General features: G+C 43.0%; 1 protein-coding gene across 9 annotated transcripts in view; it reads right to left on the bottom strand.

Moving 5' to 3' along the window:
* The window catches only part of atp2b2 (ATPase plasma membrane Ca2+ transporting 2), a 488,858-nt gene that overhangs the window by 259,537 nt on the left and 215,431 nt on the right, over positions 1-13,890 (bottom strand). The window lies entirely within an intron of this gene.

Genomic DNA, 13,890 nt, shown 5'->3' with positions numbered 1-13,890 from the left:
TTCATTTGAAGTTTGATGTAACCCATCAACATCCCCAAAAGGTGTAAACTTGTCTATAACTACATATTAAAATGATGTGCACTAACCACTTGTGGTCATTATGGAGCTTTCATTCCATTTCCAAATCTGTTTAATGTCAACTAGGACTGATTCAGACATTTGCATTCTCACGTACATTTCTTGTATGTTTTATCCAGACAACTTCAACTTCAGGTTGAAGTTTGGATTAAACAGCACTCATATGAAGCCTCCGCAGATTCTTATCATCCTGGATTATTCTCAACAATCTGTAGTACTGATGAGTTGCATCACAGCTGCTCTGTGCCAGTGAACAAGGCATGGTTACACGTGGTCCAAAGATGGGATTATTTGTATATGTCCTCAGAAAAGAACTGCTGTCTATGGTTCGGCAGCAGTGGCACCACAAATGTTCTGGCCAGCACCAGGAGAGGCGGGGGTCAACTCGGGAAAAGAGCTGACAATGAAACAAGCCGGTTATAGCCTGGGACTCTGCATATCCAGCTAAAAGCATCACCACACCTGTCAGATTGACACCCATACTCGTGGCTTTCAGCAAGTAGTTCAGATTCAGGACATTTCACAGAAAAAGGAAGAGATGTAGCTGTATATGACAGGAACCTGGGACAGAATATTGGAGATGTCACTTTCTGGAAATCACTGACTTGGACAGACTTTCCGGGAATGGTAGAATAAAAGTAATGAGATGGAGTGGTGGTGGCCTGGAATTTGTTTTCAAAGGGAGAGGTCACAAGTTCCGCAACTATGTGCTTTGTTCCACAATTGCCCTTTAGAAAGAAAAGCCACACCTCTACGCTCAAATATTGTTGTGCGTAACAGTAGCAGTTAAAATGCATTACTTAGAATTTTTAAGTGCTCAAAACTCAGAATGACATGGAGGTATTGCCAAACTTATAATAGACCTTATCAACCACCTGGTAACGGCTCAGCTCACTTTTGGTACCACGGTTAGTTTTCCACTGCTGAAATAATACCCCCTCAGTGAGGATGGGTGTCATAAAAGTGTCATCCCAAATGGATGCGTCACTGTTAGACACATCCAGAAGTGTAGTTCAGTTAACTTCCTTTGCCTGTGGCAAAAAATGTGCACTATGCAGTTCTCTAATCACAGCCAGAGAAGCCTATAAATTGTTGGCTGGGTGTCTTGGTGGCTTTCTTCACTCTTCTCCTTCTTGCACACTCACACTGTTTTTGAGAACTATTCCATACAGATTTACCATAGAGCGCTGTACTGTCTGTATTTCTTCATAATTGATGCAAATAAAGTCCAAGACATATTCAGTGACTTGGAAATGTTCATGTATCCATCCCCTGACTTGTCTGAAAAAAACTGGCTATAAAAGTGATTATTTACAGGTATTATACCAAAGGGCCCCATTACTTATGCACCCCATCATCTTGGCTTTTATATTTTTAATTAATTTATATCAACATGTAGAGATGTGCTTTCAGTTTGAGTTTAAAGATGATCATTTTAGAAATTTTTATTTTTTGTATTTGAAATGACAAAAACTAAAATGTGTGAAATATGTGCAAAATCGCAAGTGTTTCAGTACATTTGGAGGGCAGTGTCCCCATCTATCACAAATCACTCCTACCACCTTTCTTCACCCTGCTTGCATTCTCTTCTTTACCTCTCTATCACACTGTCCATAACTTTGAACAGGTGACACCAAGTATTTAAACTTGTGTACATTCATCACCTCCATTCCTTGCAAATCTCACTATTCCACTGAGCTCCTTCTCATTCACAAATGCGTACTCCATCCAGCTTGTTCCAGCTGGCTTTCATTCCTTTTCTCTCCAGAGTGTATCATCACCTCTCTAGGCTCATGTCAACCTCCTCCCTTCACTACCTACAGATCCCAGTGTCATCTACAAACATCGCAGGACCCATTAATGTAAACATAAATTTGTATTTTTGACTAAAAGGAGTAATTGTCAGGGTTTAGACTTTGTATATTAGTTTACAGTATTTGGAGGATGATCTGACAAGTCTGTCAGAATATTTGGCGAAAACATAACATGCAATCTCTATAAACTTTTTATTGGGCAAAATTGCTTGGAAGAAGATCAAAATTAATGGTTGGAACATATGAAACATTGTCAAAAAAAACAAGTCAGATTGGATCCATTTTTTCGCTGCTGGCCAGTATAATTTCCAATTCTTTCTTTAAAGCCTAGTTTACACATAGACGGTTTTGTCGGCGGGCAGTACGTAGACCGAAGTTCGCGGTAGTTCTGGCTGTTTTTGCGGTGGAAAGAGGCGGAGCATTTCGCCGGCGTTTTGGCCGCCGTACTATCAGCAAATACGCGGATAAAACGCCACTAAATCCGCCAAATAAAGCGGCGTTTTGACGCCGTAGCATCGGCACACATCAGGCAACAGGGGTTAATACCCAGTTCTATCCTTTACAATCACAGGCTAAGACGCGCGTGAGAACAGCGGTGTTCTGCTGCCGCCGATAATGCCCTGTGTACCGCTGGATTTATCCAGGCAAATCCTGCGTTACTCCAGGAACTTTTGCATATAGGCACCGCCCCCAGAGTATAATAGGCTGAAGCAGCAGGAATACATGCCTCTGTCACTGCAGGGGGAGGGAGATCATACTCAGCCTTTTATTCTCCTTCCTTTTACCCTCCTCAGCATGTTGCTTCATCTCCACCACAGCGCTACCCTCTGCTTCCGAACCAGACCTCTTGGTAAGTCCTTGCCGCTACCAATTTTCTTTTAGGAGGCATACTGGAGCTTCTCTGTAAAAATATCTGGAGCTGGCCGCGAGTGAGAGGCCTGCATGCAGCGTGCTAGCGTTTTTATATTGACCGCCGCCTATTGGCCGTTTGGAACGCCGTTAACCGGGAGGTGGCGTTTAGAACGGCGTACTGTCTGCTAGCGCCGCCGTTTTGTCTGCCTCTGTCACCGGTTAAAACGCCCTTGAGGATGCCGATGTGGGCTCTATCGCCATTTTACACGCCGTTGATTAGGGATACAACGCCGGCCGCCAATTATGGCGATGTAAACTGTGGCACTACAGGAAGGGGCAGGATGAAACGGTGATTAAAAAGTATCAAACGCCATTGTTCGCGTTGTCTCCGTCGTCACGTGAATTCTCTGGGAGCGCTCCCGGAATTATTTGACATGTTGAATAATTTTTTCGACGATTCCCGGTAAAGCTGGAACTAAGCCACGCCCCCTAGTGCCGGCATTAACAACGGCGTGTGATCCTTAAGACGGCCAAAAACTCTTCCGGGACGCTTCCGGGAGCTCTTACCGTCTATGTGTAAACGGGGCTTAAGTTCCTGTGTCCAATAGACCTGTTCAAAATGTCAAATGTTACAAAATCTTTTGGGCCACATGTTGTACTTGTTCTACTAATAAAATAAAAGATATGTGCCAAATTTTGTTGTAATCGGACATTGTCCCCCATAAAGCAACAATTTTCCCCAAACAAGCAATGTAGTAATCCAGTAATTTCAGTAATGTTCTCCTCTGGGTGACCAACCAACCACCACTTTTTGTGATTAGAAGCCATCACATGTACCTGTAAAGAAAAATAATGGCATCAGAGTCTTCTCCCATTAGGGTGACGTTGCCTTGCCAGCAGAGGAAGAGGAAAATGTGTCACTCTGGGAGACCTCTAAATCTTATCTGATTGAGTTCAAATTTGGTCTGCACCTATAAAACCGCAAGTGAAACAAAAACAAGTGGCCGAAGTCTCTCACAACTTCTATTTTTCACTATACAACATGAACAGCCCTATTGTCCAAGTCTCCCTTGTAAAAGAGATCTCTATCTCAGTGGGACTAACCTGGTTAAATAAAGGTTAAATTAATTAATTACACTCAACAAAAATATAAATGCAACACTTTTGGTTTTGCTCCCATTTTGCATGAGATGAACTCAAAGATCTAAAACTTTTTCCACATACACAATATCACCATTTCCCTCAAATATTGTTCACAAACCAGTCTAAATCTGTGATAGTGAGCACTTCTCCTTTGCTGAGATAATCCATCCCACCTCACAGGTGTGCCATACCAAGATGTTGATTAGACACCATGATTAGTGCACAGGTGTGCCTTAGACTGCCCACAATAAAAGGCCACTCTGAAAGGTGCAGTTTTGTTTTATTGGGGGGGGATACCAGTCAGTATCTGGTGTGACCACCATTTGCCTCATGCAGTGCAACACATCTCCTTCGCATAGAGTTGATCAGGTTGTCAATTGTGGCCTGTGGAATGTTGGTCCACTCCTCTTCAATGGCTGTGCGAAGTTGCTGGATATTGGCAGGAACTGATACACGCTGTCATATACGCCGGTCCAGAGCATCCCAAACATGCTCAATGGGTGACATGTCCGGTGAGTATGTCAGCACATGGGACATTTTCAGCTTCCAAGAATTGTGTACAGATCCTTGCAACATGGGGCCGTGCATTATCCTGCTGCAACATGAGGTGATGTTCTTGGATGTATGGCACAACAATGGGCCTCAGGATCTCGTCACGGTATCTCTGTGCATTCAAAATGCCATCAATAAATGCACCTGCGTTCTTCGTCCATAACAGACGCCTGCCCGTACCATAACCCCACCGCCACCATGGGCCACTCGATCCACAACATTGACATCAGAAAACCGCTCACCCACACGATGCCACACACGCTGGCTGCCATCTGCCTTGGACAGTGTGAACCGGGATTCATCCGTGAAGAGAACACCTCTCCAACGTGCCAAACGCCAGCGAATGTGAGCATTTGCCCACTCAAGTCGGTTACGACGACGAACTTGAGTCAGGTCGAGACCCCGATGAGGACGACGAACATGCAGATGAGCTTCCCTGAGACGGTTTCTGACAGTTTGTGCAGAAATTCTTTGGTTATGCAAACCGATTGTTTCAGCAGCTGTCCGAGTGGCTGGTCTCAGACAATCTTGGAGGTGAACATGCTGGATGTGGAGGTCCTGGGCTGGTGTGGTTACACGTGGTCTGCGGTTGTGAGGCTGGTTGGATGTACTGCCAAATTCTCTGAAACGCCTTTGGAGACGGCTTATGGTAGAGAAATAAACATTCAATACACGAGCAACAGCTCTGGTTGGCATTCCTGCTGTCAGCATGCCAATTGCACGCTCCCTCAAATCTTGCGACATCTGTGGCACTGTGCTGTGTAATAAAACTGCACCTTTCAGAGTGGCCTTTTATTGTGGGCAGTCTAAGGCACACCTGTGCACTAATCATGGTGTCTCATCAGCATCTTGATATGGCACACCTGGGAGGTGGGATGGATTATCTCAGCAAAGGAGAAGTGCTCACTATCACAGATTTAGACTGGTTTGTGAACAATATTTGAGGGAAATGGTGATATTGGGTATGTGGAAAAAGTTTTAGATCTTTGAGTTCATCTCATACAAAATGGGAGCAAAACCATAACGGCCAAATATGAGAAAATCTGTACATTACAAGCAAAATATGCACATTAATATGCACATTAATACATCAAATACCTGTAATCTGAGACATACCCAACTAGGACGTGTTACAAGAATATTTATAAAAGCAGCAGCCATCTGCAAGTATATATACACGAGGTCTGTCCATAAAGTATCGTACCTATCCACAAGTTCTTTTATATTCACTCGACTGGTAAGCACTGAAAGCCGAGATAGACATGTCCCAACTTGTCCTCCAACACTCCGAAACGGAGGTGTTCCTTTGTCTCGCTTCATCAGCAAATCGGTCGTGACGCGCGAAGCCTCTGCGCGGCTTTCCATGACAAAATCTCTTGTTAAAAGTGAAATCTGCCAGAAAATGGCTGATGTCCAGGTCTTGTGATAACCAGAGAAAGAGCACACGATGGTCTCGTATCCAAAGAGCCATCAGCTTAGAAATGATCCAGTGGTTTGTGCCACATCATCGCAGCTCGCAGCACAGTGCACCGACCGTCCTTAAAGGGGTCCTTAAAACTGTAGTTAAAGTCCTTATTCTCTGTGAAGCCCGTAAAATTTTCACTGAAAGCCAGATAAATTTTTCGAATGGTTTCTAGGTGCCAGTCTAACAGCTTCTGAAAAAATTCTGATGGGAAAAAAGTCCTTTTCATTCCGCCATTTCCAGACAATGAAAATCCGACGAGGGGGCGGGACCACTCCTTCCACAAGGCATGCTCACAGGCGAATGACGTCACCGACAGGCGTGGAAAAACTCACGCATGCGCACGAGGATTCAAGCATGTCTGACGTAAAAACATATGAATGAAATCCATATAGTTTTTGAAAAAAATAAAAAGGGCCGTTAATTTATGGACAGACCACGTATACATACATATACATACATATACATACATATACATACATACATATACATACATATACATATATATACATACATACATATATATACATACATACATATATATACACACATATATATATACACACATATATATATATATATATATATATATATACACAACAAAAATATAAACGCAACACTTTTGGTTTTGCTCCCATTTTGTATGAGATGAACTCAAAGATCTAAAACTTTTTCCACATACACAATATCACCATTTCCCTCAAATATTGTTCACAAACCAGTCAAAATCTGTGATAGTGAGCACTTCTCCTTTGCTGAGATAATCCATCCCACCTCACAGGTGTGCCATATCAAGATGCTGATTAGACACCACGATTGGTGCACAGGTGTGCCTTAGACTGCCCACAATAAAAGGCCACTCTGAAAGGTGCAGTTTTATCACACAGCACAATGCCACAGATGTCGCAAGATTTGAGGGAGCGTGCAATTGGCATGCTGACAGCAGGAATGTCAACCAGAGCTGTTGCTCATGTATTAAATGTTCATTTCTCTACCAAGCCGTCTCCAAAGGCGTTTCAGAGAATTTGGCAGTACATCCAACCAGCCTCACAACCGCAGACCACGTGTAACCACACCAGCCCAGGACCTCCACATCCAGCATGTTCACCTCCAAGATCGTCTGAGACCAGCCACTTGGACAGCTGCTGAAACAATCAGTTTGCATAACGAAAGAATTTCTGCACAAACTGTCAGAAACCATCTCAGGGAAGCTCATCTGTATGCTCGTCGTCCTCATCAGGGTCTCGACCTGACTCCAGTTCGTCGTCGTAACCGACTTGAGTGGGCAAATGCTCACATTCGCTGGCGTTTGGCACGTTGGAGAGGTGTTCTCTTCATGGATGAATCCCGGTTCACACTGTGCAGGGCAGATGGCAGACAGCGTGTGTGGCGTCATGTGGGTGAGCGGTTTTCTGATGTCAATGTTGTGGATCAAGTGGTCCATGGTGGCGGTGGGGTTATGGTATGGGCAGGCGCCTGTTATGGATGAAGAACACAGGTGCATTTTATTGATGGCATTTTGAATGCACAGAGATACCGTGACGAGATCCTGAGGCCCATTGTTGTGCCATACATCCAAGAACATCACCTCATGTACAGCAGCATAATGCACGGCCCCATGTTGCAAGGATCTGTACACAATTCTTGGAAGCTGAAAATGTCCCAGTTCTTGCATGGCCGGCATACTCACCAGACATGTCACCCATTGAGCATGTTTGGGATGCTCTGGACCAGCGTATACGACAGCGTGTACCAGTTAGTGCCAATGTCCAGCAACATCGCACAGCCATTGAAGAGGAGTGGACCAACATTCCACAGGCCACAATTGACAGCCTAATCAACTCTATGCGAAGGAGATGTGTTGCACTGCATGAGGCAAATGGTGGTCACACCAGATACTGACTGGTATCCCCCCCAATAAAACAAAGCTGCACCTTTCGGAGTGGCCTTTTATTGTGGGAAGTCTAAGGCACACCTGTGCACTAATCATGGTGTCTAATCAGCATCTGGGTATGGCACACCTGTGAGGTGGGATGGATTATCTCAGCAAAGGAGAAGTGCTCACTATCACAGATTTAGACTGGTTTGTGAACAGTATTTGAGGGAAATGGTGATATTGTGTATGTGGAAAAAGTTTTAGATCTTTGAGTTCATCTCATATAAAATGGGAGCAAAACCAAAAGTGTTGCGTTTATATTTTTGTTGAGTGTATATATATATATATATATATATATATATATATATATATATATATATATACACATATATATATACATATATATATACATATATACATACATATATACATACATATATACATATATATATATATATATATATATACATATATATATATATATATTACAAAAGCGTTTTCTTGTATACCACCTGTCCTGGATATGTATATACTTTTTCAAATGTAATGTGCCAAAAGAAAACAGGAACAAGCACATATGGCGTTTCTTTAAAGATTAGTTTTACACCATTATACCTACTGAAATAACCCCATTCTTTAATTCTTCTTATATATTATCACTCCTCCACACACAGTACTGACACAAGCACACAAACTGTGTACAGTTTGTGACTCAGCACCAGGTTCCATGGGAACAGGCCAACAGAGTCTGGTTTTTAACATTTGTCCCTGTAATTCATTCAGGCATCTTATTTACTGCCAGCCATGTCCAGCTTCTGTGCGAGTGTTTGCCTTTGCCATATTGAATCTCATTCTGTCTGCCGGACCCTCTCATTAGCTGGGAATTCACTTAATAAAATAATCTCAATATGAGGCATTACCTGCAATGTACACATATTTCTGAATAGTCTACAACTGCTCCATAGGTTCATTTGTCTATATATTTGCATGTTGTGTATATTAAACACAAACTTTTCCTTTGCCGTGTGATAGCATTAGCTGCAGGTGTGTTACCATGATTAAACTCAGGAGACATCTTGCAGTCACTGACCTCGAGAAACCTACTGACTATTGAGGCAATCTGACTCGTGGTGTAACAGACCACGGTCCGTCATGGCTGGGCACACACATATTAGTTATAAAGTGTAATAATAGATTAATAATAGTGTGAAGTCCAGATTGACTGTCATGTCACTTGTTTTTCAAGTAATAACTGTAAATCTCAATGCTGATGTCAACAAAAGTGTGAGTGCAGAAAAAAGGTGAGCATTCAACACATCAGTCTATGCATGACAATAATTACCAATATCAAGAAAATGAGGATGAAATATGCATGCAGATTTCGCTGTGAACATTCAGATGAGGGACTGTGTGTCATGCTGTCCAGGGTGTACCCCGCCTCACACCCCATAACTGCTGGGATAGGCTCCATGCTGTCCAGGGTGTACCCCGCCTCACGCCCCATAACTGCTGGGATAGGCTCCATGCTGTCCAGGGTGTACCCCGCCTCACGCCCCATAACTGCTGGGATAGGCTCCATGCTGTCCAGGGTGTACCCCGCCTCATGCCCCATAACTGCTGGGTTAGGCTCCATGTTGTCCAGGTTGTACCCCGCCTCACGCCCCTTAACTGCTGGGATAGGCTCCATCCTGTCCAGGGTTTACCCCGCCTCACGCCCCGTGACTGATGGAATAGGCTCCATCCTGTCCAGGGTTTACCCCGCCTCACGCCCCGTGACTGATGGAATAGGCTCCATGCTGTCCAGGGTGTACCCCGCCTCACGCCCCATAACTGCTGGGATAGGCTCCATGCTGTCCAGGGTGTACCCCGCCTCATGCCCCATAACTGCTGGGATAGGCTCCATGCTGTTCAGAGTGTACCCAGCCTCATGCCCCGTGACTGCTGGAATAGGCTCCATGCTGTCCAGGGTGTACCCAGCCTCATGCCCCGTGACTGTGGAAATAAGCTCCATGCTGTCCAGGGTGTACCCAGCCTCACGCTCCATGACTGCTGGGATAGGCTCCATGCTGTTCAGGGTGTTCCCCGCCACGTGACTGCTGGAATAGGCTCCATGCTGTCCAGAGTATACCCCGCCTCACGCCCCGTGACTGCTGGAATAGGCTCCAGCCCTCACATCACCCTTAATTGGAGTACATGGGTATAAAAAATGGATGGATGGATCAATTTAAACAGTGGACACCCCGTCTTCACTGTTCTTTAAGTTCTTCTTTTTTTTGAATGGTAAGCAATTTGACTGTTCTGGTCCGAACTGTGGGTTTTGTGATCCGTGACACACTGGGTGATTACTGGTGCTGTACTGGCCAGAACTTCAAATCTTCAGCATAGAATCCTATTGTGGTGATACGTGATATACCATGTGATTTTTCAGCTCGACCTTTTCAGGGTCAAAAAGATTCGAAATTCGAAAAACATTCGAAATTCGAAGTTCAGCTGCCCAACACATCTTGTGGTTAGCCACTAGGGTGCAGTTTTGAAAATACAAAAAGTGTGATTATTCCTGCCGCACTGGCCAGAGTTGAAATTTGATCACAGGTTCCTCATTTGGTTTTGCCCATTTGTTTTGATTGATTAATGTTATTTTATTTTATACTCTGGTTTTGTAGTTGTAAAACAGCTAACTGATCATCTGCAGAGGAATGGTCTATTTGAAGAGTTTCAGTCAGGTTTTAGAATTCATCATAGTACAGAAACAGCATTAGTGAAGGTTACAAATGATCTTATGGCCTCAGACAGTGGACTCATCTCTGTGCTTGTTCTGTTAGACCTCAGTGCTGCTTTTGATACTGTTGACCATAAAATTTTATTACAGAGATTAGAGCATGCCATAGATATTAAAGGCACTGCGCTGCGGTGGTTTGAATCATATTTGTCTAATAGATTACAATTTGTTCATGTAAATGGGGAATCTTCTTCACAGACTAAAGTTAATTATGGAGTTCCACAAGGTTCTGTGCTAGGACCAATTTTATTCACTTTATACATGCTTCCCTTAGGCAGTATTATTAGACGGTATTGCTTAAATTTTCATTGTTACGCAGATGATACCCAGCTTTATCTATCCATGAAGCCAGAGGACACACACCAATTAGCTAAACTGCAGGATTGTGTTACAGACATAAAGACATGGATGACCTCTAATTTCCTGCTTTTAAACTCATAAAACTGAAGTTATTGTACTTGGCCCCACAAATCTTAGAAACATGGTGTCTAACCAGATCCTTACTGTGGATGGCATTACCCTGACCTCTAGTAATACTGTGAGAAATCTTGGAGTCATTTTTGATCAGGATATGTCATTCAAAGCGCATATTAAACAAATATGTAGGACTGCTTTTTTGCATTTACGCAATATCTCTAAAATCAGAAAGGTCTTGTCTCAGAGTGATGCTGAAAAACTAATTCATGCATTTATTTCCTCTAGGCTGGACTATTGTAATTCATTATTATCAGGTTGTCCTAAAAGTTCCCTAAAAAGCCTTCAGTTAATTCAAAATGCTGCAGCTAGAGTACTGACGGGGACTAGAAGGAGAGAGCATATTTCACCCATATTGGCCTCTCTTCATTGGCTTCCTGTTAATTCTAGAATAGAATTTAAAATTCTTCTTCTTACTTATAAGGTTTTGAATAATCAGGTCCCATCTTATCTTAGGGACCTCGTAGTACCATATCACCCCAATAGAGCGCTTCGCTCTCAGACTGCAGGCTTACTTGTAGTTCCTAGGGTTTGTAAGAGTAGAATGTGAGGCAGAGCCTTCAGCTTTCAGGCTCCTCTCCTGTGGAACCAGCTCCCAATTCAGATCAGGGAGACAGACACCCTCTCTACTTTTAAGATTAGGCTTAAAACTTTCCTTTTGCTAAAGCTTATAGTTAGGGCTGGATCAGGTGACCCTGAACCATCCCTTAGTTATGCTGCTATAGACGTAGACTGCTGGGGGGTTCCCATGATGCACTGTTTCTTTCTCTTTTTGCTCTGTATGCACCACTCTGCATTTAATCATTAGTGATCGATCTCTGCTCCCCTCCACAGCATGTCTTTTTCCTGGTTCTCTCCCTCAGCCCCAACCAGTCCCAGCAGAAGACTGCCCCTCCCTGAGCCTGGTTCTGCTGGAGGTTTCTTCCTGTTAAAAGGGAGTTTTTCCTTCCCACTGTAGCCAAGTGCTTGCTCACAGGGGGGTCGTTTTGACCGTTGGGGTTTTACATAATTATTGTATGGCCTTGCCTTACAATATAAAGCGCCTTGGGGCAACTGTTTGTTGTGATTTGGCGCTATATAAAAAATTGATTGATTGATTGTGTGTTATTTATCCTCTGTGTCTTATTATCTGGTTGTATTCTGGTAATCATGCATTTTACTTTCTGTTATAATTCATTTTGTGTTCAGTCTTAGTTTAGTTTATTTTTCACATGTATGGCATTATGCTTTAGTCACAGGTTTTGGTTATTGATTGTCAGTGTTTCTTATTATATTCTATTTGTTATTTATTACATTTTTCTGTAGTCTCTGGTTTTGTTGTTTGGTTCATTAATTTTGGTGTATTTATGTTGTCATCTTATCGGTTATTGCTTGTACTTTTATACTTTATTCTGTACCAGATCTGTTCTAGTTCCAGTTATCATTGATGTTCTTGTTTCCCACTTTTTAGATTCGCTATGTTATTTCCTAGTTTTTCCCCTTTTGTTTTGTTCATGTTAATTATTGTTTGTTGAACATGTCACATTTTACACCGTTGGTTTCTCTGTTTCTTAGTTATCTTGCCCCAGTTCGCTTTGCTTTTGTCTCACTGCACTCTCTTGACTCTCTTCTCCCTTCTTTGCTTCACTGGACCACATCTCCTTCCAGAACCTTCAACAACACCTGCATCTTGTTCCAGTAATTACATCACCTGTTATTTAAGCCCTCACAGTCCCTCACTTCCCAGCCAGTTTGTTAGTATCTCGTATCTACATTCCAGCCTCTTGTTTTTGTGTAGGCTCTCAGTTGTCCAGGTGGTTTCCATAGTAGAGAAGCTTGACCATTCGACTGGACTGGGTTGCTTGACGCGAGGATGTTTCGCTTCAAATCGCAGAAGCTTCCTCAGCTAAAATTCTTGCTCTGGTGGTCTGACTTCTGTCTTGACTCTTGTAGAGAAGAATAATCAAGAAGTCACAAAAGCTGGATTTTTAAACCTAACCAGACCCCTCCTACTGAGAGGCAGACTGCTATAGGCTAGTGACTAAACAATAGCTTTAATTGCACCTATTATGCTTTAGTTAGCACCCTCCTAATGACAGGGCAGCTGTCCCTCCTAATGATGGGACGGACCCTCTCATGATGGCTCCCTTGATGACTCTGCTGATGACGTGAATGACTCATTACCATGAACAAAAGACTGAAACTGCTTTGACCTGAGTACCCCATTGTAAACAGGGGACACGCTTTATCCCCTGTTTACAATGGGGTACAAAAGCGTCAGATATCTGTCGCTGAGAAAGATGATGACTGCAGTTTGAAGCAGAAACAAGGTGATAAGGCACATGTGCAGTGAAGGCAGGGCGGACCTTATTTAGAGGGGACCGTTCAGTCTGCGACACTGGCTCTGAACCAGATTACAGATTTTGTGGACATTTAAATTTAACACTGAAAACCCTATTTAATGTATATTTTACATTATATCTTAATCAAACGTGCCCCAATCACGCTCATATTTGAAAGTGAGGTGCAGACTGGCACTCACTATCACCTGACAAAGACTGATCCGGATTTTGTGGACATTTGAATTTAATATTGAAAACCCAATTTAATGTATATTTTTCAGAATCAGAATCACCTTTATTGTCATTGCACAATAAAACAGCACAACAAAATTTACTTGTGCATCCTCAGGAACAATGCTCGCACTCACACATAACTTACACACACCCTCATATGCACACACATCCACACCCACATATGCACACATATCAGAAAATATTAAGAGCATCAGGAGATTGGGGGGGGGAAATGATTGGTAAGAGCTGCCCAGATCACAAACATGTATGTTGAGCGCTGCCTAGATCGCTGCTATGATCTATCT

Source organism: Thalassophryne amazonica, chromosome 3 (genome assembly GCF_902500255.1).
Source record: "Thalassophryne amazonica chromosome 3, fThaAma1.1, whole genome shotgun sequence".
NCBI classification, from domain to species: Eukaryota; Metazoa; Chordata; class Actinopteri; order Batrachoidiformes; family Batrachoididae; genus Thalassophryne; species Thalassophryne amazonica.
Note: the sequence above shows the minus strand (reverse complement) of the source record. Positions and strands in the feature narration are given on the sequence as shown.